Below are 16,982 nucleotides of genomic sequence, written 5' to 3'. Positions count from 1 at the left end.
GTGCAGGGGCTTCATACAGGTAGCCGTAAATTAGCCATGGCGGGAGTATCTACAACAGGGAACTCGGTAAAGACAGAAGGGTGAAGATTTAGGAAGAAGATAGTAGTAATGGTCACAAAACAAGCTAATGTACTCAATGCCCCTGACCTGTACACTTAAAATGGCTAAGCTGGTAAATCTTATGTGCATTTTACCATGATTTAAATTTTCTTTTCTACAAACTCCTAGCTATAACATTTTGCAGCACACCACTGTTTCCAACTCAGTCATCATTAACCCATCCAATGTGTTCAGGCTTTTCACTCTACCCACAAAGAAGGGAACGTGAACAAGTGTTTCCCCGTGCTCTAACCACCACTCTCCCACCATCCACCATGCAGTAAAACCAGCAGGTACTAGGTTTTTACTCTTTTTCCAGTACAAAGGCTCCCCTCTACATGTTGTCCTCTTTGGGGATGATGAGCTTCATAAGTGGTAGAAGGGCTGCCCATTTTTTATCAATGAAGAAACTACAAATAGTATTCAATATGAGTCACAGAATGACCTGACACTAGGTATACCAATATCAAAATTCATTGAATTAGTTAGATACAGTGCCAAAACTCTGTAAGTTCAGCTTCTTGGGAAGCTGAGGCAGGAGGATCAAAAGTCAGAGACCAGACTGGGCAATTTACCAAACCATCTCAATTAAAAAAAAAAAATGCTGAGAATGTAGCTTAGTGATAGAGTACTTACCTGGTGTGCACTAGGTCCTGGTGCAAATCCACAAAAAATAATAATAATTGTATTAATGTTTCAAAATATTACCTGATTCCATGGGTTTTACAATTAAGATTATTCAGAACTAAGTATTAAGAGAGTATATGAAGAAACTGAATCCTTTCTCCACTGTGTGATGAGACTATAAAATGATACAGATGTCATGGAAAATAATATAATAGTAACTAAAAAATTCAAAATAGAATTACCATATCATCAAAGCATTCTTTGTATATATCCAAAAGAATTAAAAGCAGGGTCTCAGAGACATATTTGCACACCCATGCCGCAGCAGCATTATCTATAATAGCTAAACATGGACACAGGCCAAGTGCTCATCACTAGACAAATGGGCAGGCAAACAGTGTTAAACACATATAATGGAATATTCCAAATTAAAAAGGAAGGAGGCTTGGGCAGCACAGTAACCTTTCAGGGCATTACACTGTGTAAAATAAACCAGTGACTAAAGACAATGCCATGTGATTCTACGAATGGGTGGTACTTAGTCAAAAATCTGGAGACAAATAAATAGAATGTGGTTGTCAAAGATTATGGGAGGGGAACTGAGGGTTTATTGTATAAGTGGCACAGAGTTTCACTTTTGCAAGATGAAGAGCTCATAAGACAATGGTAGCAACAGTCACAAAATAGTGGCAGTGTATTTTACACCGCTGACCTCTGCATCTAAAAATGGCAAGATGGTAAGGCTATGTGCACTTTACACAGTTTCTAAAAATGGAGAAAAAACTAAAAGTTTGTTTAGCATATCAACTTGCTTTACAGGCATCTTCTCAGGCCATAACCCAAAATTACTTTAAAAATTAAATATTCTGCCAGCAATTTAAAGGATTCCTACATCCCAAACATTAAATTGGCAACTTTTCCACATTTCTTCCCAACTACCAACAGCTCACCGGCTAGCAAACACTCATTCCTGTACCAAACTCCCGTTTTCCCTGGCCACACGCCCTGCTTCCCACTCCAGTGGACCGGTCCTTCCATTCCCGGTCAGTCCAAGGCAGCACAGCACTGGACGGAGCAGCTCAGAGGAAGAAGCTTCATGGCCCCATTTCTAAGACCTGAAAATTCACACTCTCTAAACATATATATATGTATATATATTATATATGATTTGTATATGATTTATATATGTCTGCGTGGCAAAGTTGCCAATTTAACATTTGGGATATAAGAATCCTTTACATTTCTCATGGAATATTTCAATTTTAAAATAATTTTGAGTTATGGCCTGAGACACTATCCCTAAAGTGCAAGCCCACTACTTATCCATCACAGCCATTTTGAGTAATTTCAGGAAGAAATGAACCTTCTGTTGGTCAATTAATTCAATAAGTTCTGTGGTAGGCTTTCTTTCAGAGAAGGGAAGTACAAATGATTTGTGACTCTAATTAACTTCAAACACAGAAACAGGAATGCAATTTGGAACAGAATCCACAAAGGAAACAGCCCTTCCAAATTCAATTCTGGTGGCTGGGAGACTGTGATTGCGTTTCCTTCAATCACGGACACTCCTCCCAGGATGGGGTGGGGGGAACGCAGAGGGTTTCCTGGCAGCGGGGTTTCCCTGTTATACGAAACTTTGTTTCCAAAATATCGCCTCTAGTGGACTGGGATTCAACCGTGTTTCCTACTTCCTCGCCAAACCTTGTCTATAAGAAGATGGAAGTGGCGCTAACCAGCTTTGGAAAGGGATCATTACACAGCAAGCCGAGAGCCTGAGGCCCAGCAGAGCAAAGTGCCTTTGCCTTACCTGGTCTCTCGCCTCTGAGTGCTTACTCTATTGCAAACAAAGTTTGGAGCTCCTCAATAAGAAAACCTTCAAATGCCTTAACAGCGAACTCCCCTTGGAGGAACAAACCCAGAGTCTAAACTCACCTCTAGCAGGATGTGAACAAGGGATGCCATAGCTCGTCTGAGAACATATGCCTCCTAAGCCATAAGCACCTTCAGACCACCATGTTAAGTGAAGTAAATCAAACACACAAGCTTAAACATCTCTTTTTGACAAACCATAAATATAAATAAAGAGCAAAATAGAAGATGAGAAACAAGAAATAGGGAGCTAGATCTTTGGCAAATAGGAAAGAGACTGAAAGATAGGAGAGGGAAAAGAGGGTGGAGAGGAGAATGGGATTTAAAAAAAAAAGTAAAGACATGTTACATACCTGTACCGACTCTCCACAAGGAATGTAATCATCAGGTACTGTAAACATGTATGAATAAAAAATACAAGTTGAAAAGAACAAGAAAGAAAAAGATTATGAGGTCCCTGGGTACCTCAGCGGTAGGGGAATGAATCCAGAGAGAGGAAGGGTGTGAAAAGCAGAGGCCGGAGTACTGTCACACTCTTGGATTCATTTGCTTTCTACCCTTGGCCGGATCTAGATCTAAACAGATTAAGGACTGGAGGACACCGTATACCTGCTTGGACATGAAGTCCCCAAGGGCCCTTCTCAGGGGAGAAGTAGCTGGTGGATGCATAGAACCTTGCACTGTGGAAGACTGGACTCGGACCTCCATTCTTGGCTAAACAAAAGCAAGACCATTCTCCTGTTTCCCCAGCCCTAGGGAAGAAGTTGGCCCACGGTTTCTAACTTCCCAGGTCACTACGAGACGGACAGTGTACATATGCCTCTAGGTTACCCCTGAATCGCAGAATCTGGGCCATAATTTAGCATGCAAAAGGTATTCAGTAAATATTTCTTGAAGGGACAAATGAATAGAAGTTTTCCTTCATCATCTGGAGGCCTTTACTGTGTCTTTGCTAAATTAAGAACAATTTCAATCACTACTTTAACACTCAACAGTTCACTTCTCTGTCAGATGGCAGATCCTCTGACTCACTTTTAGAAGTTGATCCTAAGAAAATAAAGAGTCAGGGGCTGGGGATTTAGCTCAGTGGCATAAGCGCCTGCCTGGCAAGCATGAGGTCATGAGTTTAATCCCCAGTACCACAAAAAAAAAAAAGAAGAAGAAGAAAGAATCAGATATGTGGTCAAAGGTTTATGCCAAGTGATACATTTATAATTACAGAAAAAAATTACTGAAAATCTTGAAATTAACCTAATGCCTCAAAGTGGAAGCTGTTTCAATCAATAACAGTACATTATTTTAAAAGCCTCAATGTAATCATCTCTTGAGAACTACAGAAGACTGTCTACAAGTCTCCTCCTAATGACACCAAAAGTCAGAGGTTCAAATCACTTCTGTAAAGAGGTTTGGTACTTGCGTACAACCACATACACCCTTCTGTGTACTTTAAATCATCTCTAGATTAAGTGTGACTCTTAATAAAATGTAAATGCTGTGTAAAGAGTTGTTATGCTCTATTTTTTGAGGAAAGTAACAAGAAAATAAGTCTCAGTATGTTCAGTACAGGTGAATTTGTCCCCAATGCTTTTGATCCACAGTTAATTGAAATCAGGAACATAACCTGCAGATACAGAGAGCCAATTGTACCAAACAGCTATCTAAAAACACATGTCCTACTGGGACCAGGCAGACTAGCCCGAACAGGACGCTGCAGTGTCCTTAGTCGCATATTCCCCTCTCAAGCAGGATTGGTGGGGAGTGCCTGGCCTGAGTGTTGCCACTGACTTAAGACCCAGTAGGCTAGCCCAAACCAGGTCCCGGTGCCTGGAGGTACACCCTAGCAGTGAAGCCTTCCATAGGTTGACCTGGAAGGGCAGGCTCAGCAGAGGCTACCTAGTACACTGCAGTGGGTGGGAACACCTAGCCGGCGCAATTCAAACAAACTGTAACCAACAAAGAAAGAAACTGGGCCTCCTATATACGCTTGTATAGCAGGAACAAAAAATATGGGAAGAGGGAGCAACAAGAAAGAGTCCTCGGCCCCCAATCCTGAGAACATGCAATATCAAAATGGCACCAATAGACATAAAGTGGTATCTCCAGAGCCTCATAGACCAATTCAAAAATGAACTTATTAATGACCTAAAGCAAGATATAAGTAGAATAGTTAGAGAAATGCTAAGCACCACCCAAGAAAAAACAGATGGTGGGATGGAAGAACAGGAAAAAAGGGGAGAATTGTTTGATGGAAAAAATAGAGAAAACATAGAATACATGAAGCAGGTTCAAAGAGATTACCAGGAAACTAAAAATTCTATTCAAAGCTAGCATAACAGCTTGAAAGAAACTAAGGATAGATTATCTGAACTGGAGAGCAGATTTGTAATGTGGGAGTATGAAATGAAAAACTTCTTAAAAATAACAAGAAAACAAAAAGCAATAATACAAAGACTAGAAGATGATAAGAAGATCTATAACTTAAGAATTAAGAACATAAAAGAAGAAGTAGGGACACAAACAAATGGACTACAAAAGCTATTCACAGAAATAATCCAAGAGAATTTCCCTAATTTAGCAAAAGGTAAAGATACTCAGATGTATGAGGCATACAGGACCCCAGCCACCTACAACTCAAACAGACCTACACCCAGGCATATAATAATCAAAATTCCAGAAATCCAATATAAGAACAGAATATTAAAAGCCATCAGAGACAAGAAACAGATCACTTATAAGGGAACACCCATCAGAATTACAGCAGACTTCTCGGCACAAACCATCAAATCACGAAGAGTGTGGGGAGAAATCAAGCTTTGAAAGATAATAACCTCCAGCCAAGATTGATATATCCTGCACAACTGTCCCTAGAAAAGCCTGGAAAAACAAGGTGCTTCCAGGATAAAGAGGAACTAGGGGAATTTGCAACCACCAATTCAACTCTACAGAGAATACTGCAGTATATTCTAAAAAAGGAAAATACCAAGATTCCAGAAACAGTGGCAGAGAGGCCACAATGAATGGAGCAGAAAGAGAAATGAAGAAGACAAATGGACAACAAATGACAGAAAAAGAGCTCAACAGAAATGAGGCAGAGAAGATTGGATGGTAGGAACAGCTATTTTGGAGAAAACAAGACATCATAATAGCTAGTGCTGATTTAGTATCATCTTGTTTTGAAGTCCCATCAAGCTTTTATTCTTCTGTCTCCATCAGTCTTAACAGGTTGTATCTTATTGGATTTTATTATATGTGATAACATAAGCAAAAACTTTTATAGACAAGGCATACAGAAACCATTGTTCATTTTCTGTTAGTTGGCTCTAAATACCCTGTAATAATGTCATTCTCTTGAATGGTTTTACACTGTCTGGATATGTTTGGTGCTACAGTATACGAAGTTATACTCAAAGATTTCAAGGGAAGAGACACTATGGTAACTACTTTTATGTCAGGATATCTTGTGGTGAAACACTATTTTCCTTAAATGGTTATGTTTTGACCTGTGCTGTTTTGTTGTTATGCCCTCTTTTATCTCAATCTCCTTTTTTAATTATTTACTTTTTTATTTTTATCTTTTTAATTAAGGGAAAAATAAATAAAAAATAGCAGGATACATTATAGTAACCCACTTTGATTTCCTATTAACTTAATTTGAAACCCTGTATTGCCCTCACCATCTTGTTTTGACTGATTTTCCTCTATTTTGCTTAGCTTGATAGTACCAAGTTCAAAAGTATAGGCAACAACTGTGAAGAAAATAAGATTCATTATGATGTCCATTCTGGTTGACTATTATCTTCTTTTAAAGCCCTGTAATGTCTCCAATGTTTTGGTTTTATTCTTTACTGTTTTGTTCAATTTTATTATAACTGATGATATAGGCAATTCTTCTTAACATAGCAAGAGGCATTATGGTAACTATTGTTGATCACCTAGTATTTTGTTTTTACATTATCTATTATGTCCACCCTTTTGATTTGACTGACTCTGTTCTGATATGTCTTATTTGGTTTTACTCTCTTCAAAAAAAGTAATAAGAACTGTGGGAGTAATAAAACCCAAAATGTACAATTGTCATTGTACAAAACAAAAGAAAAGAAAGTGGTCTAAAGGTTATAACTGCATATATGTTTAAGTGTATAAGATAGATAACCATATTACTGAGTTTTGTTGGATCATTGAACAAAACAGTTTGCAGTCTCACTGTTTGAAAGTCCACTTTATATACTTTAATTTTGTAACTTGAACAACTATTTCTAAGATGAGAATATGTAATCTATTAACTAATGATTTCTTACTGTTTATTTTTTAAATTTTGTAGTACTTGTACCCTTTTTCCGTATTTTTTCTTTTTCTCCTTAAATAAAATTTTAAAAAATAAAAAATAAAAACTCATGTCCTAGGAATGTTTGATAACAGAGAAATCTTCAACTCTAAAGTAAATTCTAAAAGTAGGATGCAACAGTTATATATAATGTCTTATATTGAGTACTTTATAAAGCATGAAAAACACAAAAATTATGTAAGATATCAAACAATGGCTACCACTGGGAAGTTTGGAGTGGTTTTGCATTTTCTTCTTTATTTTTCTCTTTTGTCTTGATCTTCCTCAAAGTATATTTTACTTCTGATTATAGAAGTTAATAAAAGATTAGAAGTTAATCTTTATTTCCAAATATTTGCCATGTGCTAGATGGCCAACCAGGGCATCCTGACACCTTTCCCCAGGCAGTGACACAAGGACCCAAAGCTGTGCTGTCCAGGTCACACCTTCCTCAGGCTGCTCTCCGCTTTGGCGCATGACAGTTTAGTTTTTTTCTACTCCTCTGGCTGAAGGAATCCATGCTCCTGTAGAGTTAACTGGCTTCGATGCTTGGCTCATATATATATCATTTAATTATATGTGTGTGTGTGTGTGTGTGTGTGTGTGTCTGTGTGTGTCTGTGTCTGTGTGTGTTCCCTAATAGAAAAAGGCGTTGGGGTTCTTGGTCTCTTCCCTCATTGCTAAGACACATACTTGACACCCACAAGTTTAAAAGGAGACCGTTTTTGGCTCATAGTTTTCGGAGGGTTCAGTCCACAGTCAGCTGGCTCCAAGGCAGGCAGAGCCTGATGGGAGGGTCTGCTGGAGGAAAGCTGCTTGTGTCCAGAAGATCAGAGAGAGGAGAGGGGAGCCAGGAAAGAAGATATGTTCTTCCAGGCCATGCCCTGTCGTAGTTACTTTCTCCTCACTGAGACAAACATGATGTCCACCACTCTAAGTGGAAAGACTTAATTTGACTCATAGTTCGTAGAGGTTTCGGTCCATAGTCAGCCAGTGCCAAGCAAGGACAGGGTAAAGAGGAACACTGCAGAGGAGGAACAGCTCATGGGAAAGAGGAGGCAGACGGTGGGTGATTAAAGGAAGAAAAAGGGATGTACACTCTTCCAGGCCATGTGTCCAGTGACCAACTTTCTGCCAAGATCACATTTAACTGGAAACTCATCAGTGGACAATTACCCCCATGATTTAATCACCCCCAAAAGCCCCTTATGAGCACATGAGACTTTGGGGGAACATCTAGACATAAACTATTGTATTATCCCTCAGTGACCCACCTCTCATGATCAGACCCCACCTCCTAACAGCCTGCCAAAAACGTAATTATTGGGGCCAGGGATTTAGCTTAGTGGCATAAGCACCTGCTTTGCAAGCACACACTCATGAGTTCGATCCTTGGTACCAAAAAAAAAAAAAAGCAATTATTTTCAAAAGATGCATATCATATGCTCTAGAAATTATATATTTAGAATTATATTATCACTAAGGCATTTCTTTACTTAAAATCTTCAGTGAGTCCCGAATAGTGCAAAGCCCTTCACAGTCTGCATCTATCCCATTTCTTCAGTCTCCCAGCTGACCTTCCCCTTGGTGTCCTATATTGTGACCCCACAGACTGCAGTAAGTGTTGTCTCTTCCCTGTGAATTGAATGTCCTCTTTATCCATTTAGCAAACTCCCATTTATCCTTCAAGTTCTTCTCAAGTTTACTTTCTCTCTTTGAGTTTCTGGAATTTACTCTCTGTCCCTCCTTCTCCCTCTCCAATCATGTGCTCTCACAGCATTTTTTATGTGTATAACATTTTACATAATCAATACAGTTGCTTGTTTATATGGCTCTCCTTTAGACCAGAAGCTTCTAGAAAATATGAAAAGTACATAGATCAGAGCTTCTGTTTTTCTAAAATTCTTTTAATCTAATTTTTAATTAAGCCTCATATTCAGTCTTTAAGGCTTAATTTGTGCTGCATTGCATTGTATTATACTGTGGAGCTTGTTATGGATTCTACACGGAGGCATATGCTCATCAGACCAGCCTTTCATGGGTTCAGTAACAAGAGGTCTAGAGAGCACAGGATCCTCATCATTGAGGAGGGATGTGTAACACCATTCTCACTGTTTCATTCCAAAAACAATGTTTAAGCCATTTAAATTGACACAATCATTGTACAAATTTATGGGATACAATGGGATGATTCAATATAGGATACTTTGTAGATTACAAACATCTATTTGAAGGGATGCATAGATTACATTATCTGATGACTATCAATCCTGATTCGCAAACTTGGATGAGTTAGGGATGCTTTGCAGATGAGTACTGCATGTTCCTGGGTGGGTCGTGGGGTGCAACTTTGGAAACTTTATTCGGTCCCTTGTCCATTCCTCTCTGGCTGCTCTCTCCTCTCCAACTGCATGAACTAAGCCACTTTGTTCACCAGCCCTCCCCTTCCACCGTGAGGCTTCTGCCTTGGAGCTCGCTGGCCCCTGAGCTACGTCCTCAGCTCTGTTGTTGTTGTTGTTGTTGCTGCTGCTGTTGCTGCTGCTGGTTTCTTTGTGTCAGTGTCACCATACAATTCAGAGCAGCCTTGAACTCACTGCGTTGCCCAGGCTGCCCTTGAACTTGTGGGTCCTCCAGCCTCAGCTTGAATCTCTTGAAATCATGACCTAAATTAAATGTTCTTCTTCAAGTTGTGTGTCCCAGGATTTTAACAGTTAAAATTTTAACAAATCTTTATTTTTTAATACCTTTGTAAAACCGATGGAAGAAGTTGATATAAGATTAAAAGGATTTCATAATGTATCTCTTCAATATGATCCTTAGGTATTCATGTGATGTAGATTGGTTTTCAGTAAAGACACGGTCAAGGCGCATGGCTGAAGCTCAGTGGTGGACCATGTGCTTAGCACATGCAGGACTCCAGAATCAATCCAAAGTGGTTTAAAAACCAAGTAATAACAGTTTGACTGTTTTATGCCAAATATTATATTCAAACTTGTTGCTCTCAAATCTTATTATTATTAAAAGAAAAATTTTTATCATTAAAAAATATGAAATAAAGTGACACCGTTATTCTATCTTTTCCCATCGGTGCATATTTGTACCACACATATTACATTCATACAGTTGTACCTCTATAAATAATTAAATAAATATGCATATGTACATTTATAACTAGAGAGAATAGTTATAATAATATAGTTTTATCCTGTGAAGACGATGAAAATCTCCTTACAAGTTTTACATATATTTTTAAGAAGTGCCATGATTTCTTTAAATAGGATGTGAAAGAAGACCCAGAAGATGGGCGAGGAGAAAAAACAGCCCTAGGTTTTCCAGGGTCTGTTTACTTCATAATAATCAAAGGTAAACTTCCTCTGCCGTTTTGGCAGCCTGGAACTTAAAATGCACCATAGAATAAAATACTAATGTTAAATTGAACCAATCTATATAAGAAAATATAATAAAATTTTATCTTGATGTTAAGGGACATTTTCCAGCAAACCCCAAAGATTTGATTGTAAAATAAATTCACTTGACCAAACAAAAGCACATTCTAACATCTATCCTAAGAATACATTAATTTGAATTTATTGAGCATGATGAAATTCTTTGACCAAAAAAAAAAAAAAGTTCTGTCATTTAGGGAAAAAGATAGAGAGGAAATTAGAGGCATTTTTATCACTTATCATTATATAGCAATTTAATGCTTTGGAAGTGAGAGTGAAACATACTTTGTTTTGTTTTCCTTTCAAATTCTGTGGTGCTTTTGTTTCCACTTAATAGATTAGAAAATGGATGTATTTGAAGTTAATTCACTTGTTGCAGTGGCCAGATCTCTGATACAGCCTGCAACATGTTTTCCAAACCTTGCTCTGCAAAATTTGCATGTCATAAACTGCTCTTCTCAGGTACTGGGATCAGCATAATGACCTAAGGAAATGAGATGAGGAAACTTGCCAGCAACCAAAAGAGCCACCGACAGGATAAAGTAACCACCCTACAGGAGACAATGTGAGAACAGACACAGGAAAGAGCACTTTCTCCGTGGGTGGTAAACATGTGGAACTTGTTAGCTTCAGTGGCAGTGCTGGCTGCAGCTTCCAGGGTTCAAGGAGGGTTCAGATGGATTCATTAGAGAGTTAGACACTAACTCTCTAATGGGCTATGAAGCGAAAGCTGCATTTGCTCCAGGGACCCTGCAGGCTTTGGAGAAGGCTCTCAGGAAGGACATTTACCCATCTTTCTGCCCACCAGGAGCCCCGCTGCAGCTACCTTGGCCTGACACAGCCTGAGATCCTTTTGTTCTTAAAACGACATCAGAAACAAATTTGGAACCCTAATTCCCAGAAGGAGGCTATCAAAGACTTGGCGCAACCCACTCTCCGTGGCCCGGAGGGAGAGTACATGACTAAGCCATCCGAACCTGGCTTTCATCCTTCCTGTCCCAAAGCCAGTTTCTTAAAACAAAACCAAGGCCTTCTTTCCCCTCTACAGGTTTTCCAGGACTGAGAACTTAGAAAGACCTCCTGACCTAGTGTGTTCTCTTCAAGTTTTAAGGCCACATGGGTTAACTTCAAAAGGGCTCTGTGCAAAAATCATAACATTGTTTTCCTAAAGTGATTGATATGCACAGGGTTTTCCAGCTCAGTGATTTCTTTGCTGAAAAAGTGTGCTTGCTCACTTTGGCATTTTGTTTGCAAATCACATCCACCTTGTATGTCCCTTGCCTAACAACGCTGGGAATTATCAGGAACTGGTGGGCACAGTGGACCGTGTCTAGCAAAAGGTGTTCCCTTATGATTCTACCTTTTCATACAGATTATGATCCCTGTCATTAATTAGGACCCTGCTGACAATAAGAGAGTCACCTTAGGGTAGCTAATTTCCCTTATTTCCTGACACTGTTTGTGGTATGGTGGAGAATATGAGTGTTTATCTCCTCTTCCCAGGGACACAGCATCTCGTAGTCTCATGCTATGGGAAAGCTTGTGTTCTCTTTAGCTCCATTTGACTACAGATAAAGGAACAGGTCCAGAATTTAATTCTATGCCTTCAAACTAATATTTTTGATTGGAGCAATATTTGTGTTAACTTTTCATTAAATAACTTTTCATCTAATTCACTCTATCTCCTTAAGAAATGAATTCCACTTGAAAGTTAGAGCAACATAGAGCAGCAGTAAGTAAACATGAGGTTTTACAGTCAGAATACAAGGGTTCAATTCCTGGCTATGCAACCGTAGGCAATTCACCTAACCTGTCTGTATTGCTAGCATTTTAATTATGCTGATAACTCTTAACTTTTGGGAATAATGGAAATACTAAATAAATAACTACATGTATAGTACATTCTGCCTTTTTTTTTTTTTCTTTTTTGTCTTTTTGAGACAGGGTCTCGCTATGCAGTTCAGGCTGGCCTTGAGCTCACTTTGTAGCCCAGGCTAGTCTTGCACTCGAAACAATCCTCCTGCCTCAGCCTCCCGAGAGCTGGAATTACAGACGTGAGCCACCACACCTGGCTCTCTGCCTTATCATTTGTAAATGAAATTATTTCCCTTTAATATCTTAAGAGAGAGAGCCATATCTTTATACTCTCATTTCATGTATTTTGCTAAACATAATTTAGATTTATTTTGTAAACTCCAAGGACACTACAGCAGCATGAGAACTGGCCTGAATGTTAGAATACAGGGTTCCAATCTTGGCCGTGGCTCTGTAACCCTGACTCCTTATTTCATCTCCAAGAGTCTCAGTTTCCTCACTTGGAAGAGAGACAGTCCTTCATCAGAGAACTGTCAGATGGTATGGTATAGACCACAACTTCCTGCAAAATATATTCTCTTCCTCTTTCAGACTTGGTCAAAAATTTAGCTGGGCATCTAGCCAAGCAGGAAAAGGCCAGAGCAGCTTCACAGGTCCCAGGGGCAAAAGGGGCCTGCACTTGGTTTAAAACCCTGCTGTCAGCATCTTGGAAATTGCCAAAAATCTGATCGTTGAACTTGTGCTTTGTAAGTGAAGCCTAACGGGACAGTGGCATATGAGCGGGAGCAGAAAAAACGTAATCCTTAACATTCATTCCTTCTTGTCACTCTACTTGCATGGAGCACTCACAGTGTCCTATAAGCACAGAATCTGGGGAAACCATGAAATGTGGAAGGGCAGCAAGTTTCAAAACAAATTCAAAGCGAAGCGTGTGTTACACTATAACCAAACGGGGACACTGATGGTGCCGAGGGGCCACCCTTACCACTGAAACCAGAGCTTGCTTCAAAAACAGAAAGGAAGCAATGGAGCTCTAAGAAAGACAAATGATTAAGGAACCCTATCGTGTCCTCTTCACTTCTGTTAATTCGTTGTATCAGTCAAAATCCTTTCCATTGAGAAAAGATGACATTGGAGGGAAGGAAAACATGGGGCAATCCACAACTCCTTTTCAATCAGTCCTTCCTTGTTCATCAGGAAACTGAAAGTTGAGAGAGTTGGCAGAATGTGTGCACATCAGTAGTGAAAAAGAACAACTGAGTTAGTTGTGTCCACTTTCTCACTGTTCTAGTAAGAGCAAATTACAAGCATGCATCTGCATTAGCAGATGCACACTGGGGGATTCTGGTATTTGTGCATAAAAGTCAAATGATCTTATGTTTGAATTAAAATTGACACTGCACAATATAAAAATTGGGTGCCAAAATTCATGCTAGTGATTTAAATTCTTAGTTTTTCAATATTAAATAGTGAAAGCACAATTCTATGTCAAGAAAGAGTACAGAAAAAAAAAAGATTTTTTAAGCACTAAGTTGTCTTTACTTAAGTTGTTATCGTTTCAGAAATTTCAGGCATGTGACTTCTAATTTATCTTGTGCGTATGTCTTTTGGACTTTTCTGGGTAGGCTGGAGGTCTGAGATTGCACCTTGCTTCTTCATCTTAAAAGGCTTTATATTTTAGTATTTTAACATCTCCATGTATGTATGTATATATTTATCTTTTTTGTGTGTTTTTCGTTTTTATCGGTACCGGGGATCGAACTCACGACTGCCTGCTTGCAAGGCAGGCACTTATGCCACTGAGCTAAATCTCCAGCCCCTATTTTACCTTTTATAAAAAGAACCACACATTTTTATTTTGCACGAACACCTCAAATTATGCAGCTCCTGTGCCTTTCTCACAGCCAACTGTGGTCATGTGACTTACCTACTATAGTGTCAGGGACCGTTCAGGAAATATTGGTGCTTTTCTTTGACCTTTTCCATTGCAGTGTGTCTTGAACTGCATCTTGGACTACAAGTTCAAAAACTGCCTCTCAGAGTTAGCAAAGCAGTGAGCTGGAGGGAGGGAATTAGAGACCCTGAGGAACACCACCAGACTAGGCCTGGATGGTGGATTGATAGACTTTCCCAATTTGTAAAATAGACTTCATGGAATGATTCAGGCAATGCTGTGATCCTTTATTCATCAATAATTACCCACATGTATATTGGTACTGTTTGTGGTTTGGTTGGTTTTTAAATCCACTGTGAAAAGCAACTGTTCCTCATATTGCTTCTTTGGGACAGTTCATCATGCCTACATCGTCTGCAGTACCCAGGGTGACACGGTGAACATTGTCTCCAGTCCTCACTCTTCTCTGCTAAGTGCACCTGGCCATGCCTTTTATGTGCATGCTAACGCTAGCCGACTTAGCTATGTTTTCTTCACACCTGTCACAATAAAAGCTGAGCTCTGATACCTTGAGAGTGAGTTTTTAAACCATTCCTCTCAGGGAAAGAAATGTTATGGAGCATATGACCCAAGACTGAGGGGCAGAGTGGGGAGGATGTCTGTGGGTTTCAGGGAGGATGAACATCGGTAGTGAGGCCTCTCCCTGTTCTCTTCAAATATGAATCCTCCTCATGCTGAGGTCCAACCCCAGTGGTTCAGTCCAGGAAGTCCTCTGCCAGGGAGCACGTTTCGGTTGAAAGTGACAATGACTCATCTTATGCTAGTTTTGACCAAAAAAGTGATGTGCTGGTTCCAGCATCACCTAGCACTAGAAACTTGACGTTGTTGGGCTCTCTATTCTTCAGGTCTCATTCCTGCTTCCTTCCTTCCCCATAATCAGGCTTCTTCAGTCAGATGATGGATGCCATGAATACTGGGTGCCCTCCTAACTGGACAAGACAGGTCTCTTCAACCTCAGTATGAGAAATTCCAGGACAGAACTTGATTCACCTAACTCAGGCCAAACATCACTGTGTGAACCTCACACGGGAATAGAGAAGGGTTGGGGCCACATTCAGACCACACGGTGGGTGAAAGGAAAAATGTGATGCTCCAAAGGCAGAGCAGAAAAACCGATATGGTCATTATATGACCATCTATACCGAGAGTCGGTTGCATCAGAATGCTCTGGATTGCAACTGACCCAAACATGAGTAGGGAAATCAAACAGGTTAAGGGAGTCACTGGTCTCTATAACCAATGGGCATTTGTGAAGCTGGTTTAGAAACCATAGAATCAGCTCCATGTGCTACACACTGCTCTGTTCTTAGGTTTCTACTTCCTCCTGCACTTTGACCTCATTTTCCAAAATTCAGTTTTTTCATATGTCTAGAATGACAGAGGCTGAGAGCTTCCAGGCTCATATCGTACCAGTTTTGCTATCAGGAAAGAATGTGTTCTGGTACACACTCCACTAAAGAATGGGCTCCGGCTGGTCCTATTTAGATGAATGCTTGCCTCCTTGGCCAATCTTGGCCATCGAAGGGAAGTGAAGTACCAGGATGGTCCAGCTTCAACTAGGTGCTTGCCTCAAGACCAGGAAGAAAGAGCAAATAGAACAAGGACAGCTCTAGCTCTAGGGAATGGCTCATTCAAAAAAGGAGTGATTTCCTCAGTCCGTGATCCTATGGCCATGGAAAATGATTCCTTGGCAACATGGCCTTGAGCAAACCACTTCTGCCTGCATTCATTGGACTTTTTTCCATGGTTCCCAAATGTTTGGATACATCAGAATAACCCTGCACATTGTTTAGAATGCAGATTTTCAGGCTCTGTTCCCAGATGCTGTCTCCATAGATTTAGCATGGGATCACAGAGTCAGTCTCCATTTTACTGAATGAGTTATACACTGACAATCCCCTCACCATCCTTTAGAAACAATGGTAGAATGGTTTGATATCCTTGCTTAGACGCTCCATGACTGAGGTAACCTGAGATCTTTTGTATTTGGAGAAAGGCCAAGGAGGGCAAAATCTGGAAGTGAAGAGACAGAGCAAGGTGGGCTGCGATGAAAGAGATTTTTAACTAAGTGGTGGGAGGCTCTGCTGTATTCAGAGACCAAAGCAGAGCCAAGAGGCACTCGGCTGCCCACTCACTCACATCCCCAATAGTCCCAGGCCTTGTCAAGACTAGATGTGCATTTTTTTCTGACTTTTTGTTAAAATAATAAACAAACCCAGGTGGTAAAGGTCCCAAGTTCTAGCATCATACAGGATTAAATGTCTAGAAGGCCTGGGAAAAGGGCAAGTGATTCATTTGACCTGCTTTGGTTTTTGTCTCAAAATATTATGCTTAGTACATTATGGTCAGAGCAGTAAAATAAAATAGTGGCTAACAATACTCCCAGTGCTTCCCCTCCCCCCCTCAGGCTATGGGAGTCTGTCCCCTCACCACACACACACACACACACACACACACACACACACACACACGCACACGGAGTCTCAGGAGGCTACAGGCTCCTTTTTCTGTGGACTTAAATCCACTGAAGCAGAACTGTGACACAGGGAAGGCAGAGCTGTAGGTTCTGCCTTTTCTGCTACTGTAAATACTTCTGAAGTTTTTACAGCCCCATGTATTGCAAATGTTTCTTAGGTAACTCCATACCAACATGACTGAAAAAAACTAAAGAATTCAAGTAATTTTAAAAGAACAGCATAGTAAATTGATATGCTATGTTGTATGATAAGTACTAAGGGAAATTCAACAACTTTCTACTAAAAAAATCTATCTTAAAACACTATCTGGAATACATGATGGCACAGCAATTCCCTCCTAGAAATTAATCTTCAAAAGGTCATCATGTGTG

The sequence above is a fragment of the Cavia porcellus genome, unplaced genomic scaffold (genome assembly GCF_034190915.1).
Source record: "Cavia porcellus strain 051 isolate PalLab524CR breed Dunkin Hartley unplaced genomic scaffold, mCavPor4.1 scaffold_17, whole genome shotgun sequence".
Classification (NCBI taxonomy): domain Eukaryota; kingdom Metazoa; phylum Chordata; class Mammalia; order Rodentia; family Caviidae; genus Cavia; species Cavia porcellus.
The sequence above is the reverse complement of the archived record's forward strand: the minus strand, read 5'-3'. Positions refer to the sequence as shown.